The sequence below is a fragment of the Echiichthys vipera genome (assembly GCF_963691815.1).
Source record: "Echiichthys vipera genome assembly, chromosome: 7".
NCBI classification, from domain to species: domain Eukaryota; kingdom Metazoa; phylum Chordata; class Actinopteri; order Perciformes; family Trachinidae; genus Echiichthys; species Echiichthys vipera.
Genome location: NC_139832.1, coordinates 2,100,567 through 2,102,021, shown reverse-complemented (window position 1 = coordinate 2,102,021; position 1,455 = coordinate 2,100,567).

Here is a 1,455-nt window from a genome sequence, read left to right as displayed (position 1 = left end):
ACCGCTCAGTCCTGGTTCCTACCCTCACCTGTAGTCATGAAAGCTGGGTCAGGACCCAAAGAACCAGGTCCAGGTCAGGACCAACAGAACCAGGTCCAGGTCAGGACCCAAAGAACCAGGTCCAGGTCAGGACCCAAAGAACGAGGTCGCGGGTACAAGCGTCTGAAATGTGTTTCCTCAGGAGGGGAGCTGGAGTCTCCCTTAGAGAGAGGGGAGAAGTTCAGCATCCGTGAGGAACTCGGAGTAGAGCCGCTGCTCCTTTGCGTTGAAAGGAGCCAGTTGAGGTGGTTCAGGATCATCTGGTAAGGATGAACCCTGGGCGCCTCCCTAGGGAGGTGTTCCAGGCACGTCCAGCTGGGAGGAGGCCTCGGGGAAGACCCAGGACCAGGTGGAGAGATTAGATCTCCACACTGGCCTGGGAACGCCTCAGGATCCCCCAGTTAGAGCTGGTTAATGTGGCCCGGGAAAGGGAAGTTTGGGGTCCCCTGCTGGAGCTGCTGCCCCCGAGACCCGACCCCGGATTTGGCAGCTTTTGGCTGACAAAATTGGAAATATAGTTGCCATTTTTGGTCACCTTATATCGTGAGTAATTAAAATACTATGCAGTTACACATCAGAAAATATGACCTAAAAAACTCAGAAAATGTCCGTTTGCTTTTCATTCAGGTTTAATTTGCTCCTTTCCTCTAGAACTGAGCTCTTTGCTTAAACCTCTAATCTTGGTAAATAACTGAGTCATTATGAAACGTTTCCCCTCAAGCCCCTGTTTAAACTTTAAATTTTATATGTTTTTTAGTTAGTAATATTCATTTAATTGTATGTTTATTTATTGTACTGTCTTTGATTGATTTATTTATTATGTCACCGATGTGCTGTTTATTGTATTGCTTTTAATTTTGTACATTTAAATTGTTCAATTAAATAAAACAGGTCGGGAAGAGAGTCTCGCGAGAGTTTGGGGCTCTAGGTCAAATCAGGACACGACCCTCCGTGAGTGACCTCAGAGAGAGAGAGAGAGAGAGAGAGAGAGAGAGAGAGAGAGAGAGAGAGAGAGAGAGAGAGAGAGAGAGAGAGAGAGAGAGAGAGAGAGAGAGAGAGAGAGGATGAGAGAGAGGAGAGAGAGAGAGAGAGAGAGAGAGAGAGATGAGAGAGAGAGAGAGAGAGAGAGAGAGAGAGAGAGAGAGAGAGAGAGAGAGAGAGAGAGGTACAGTGAACAGACCTGATGAGTGCGACTGAAGCCGACGGTTGTAAACAGCGTCCCCGGTGTTTCCGGTGTCGCTCGTTCTCCTCTTGTGAACGAACCAGCTCCTCCTCGTACTCTGCTATCGTTCTTTCAAATACTGCTCAAAGATCTCTGCAGCAGCCAAACTGAGTCTCTGCTGCACAAAGAGTCTCAACATTTCAACTTTAGACATTTTTACTGAGCCGCACAAACTTTGTTTTTATGTAAAAAGC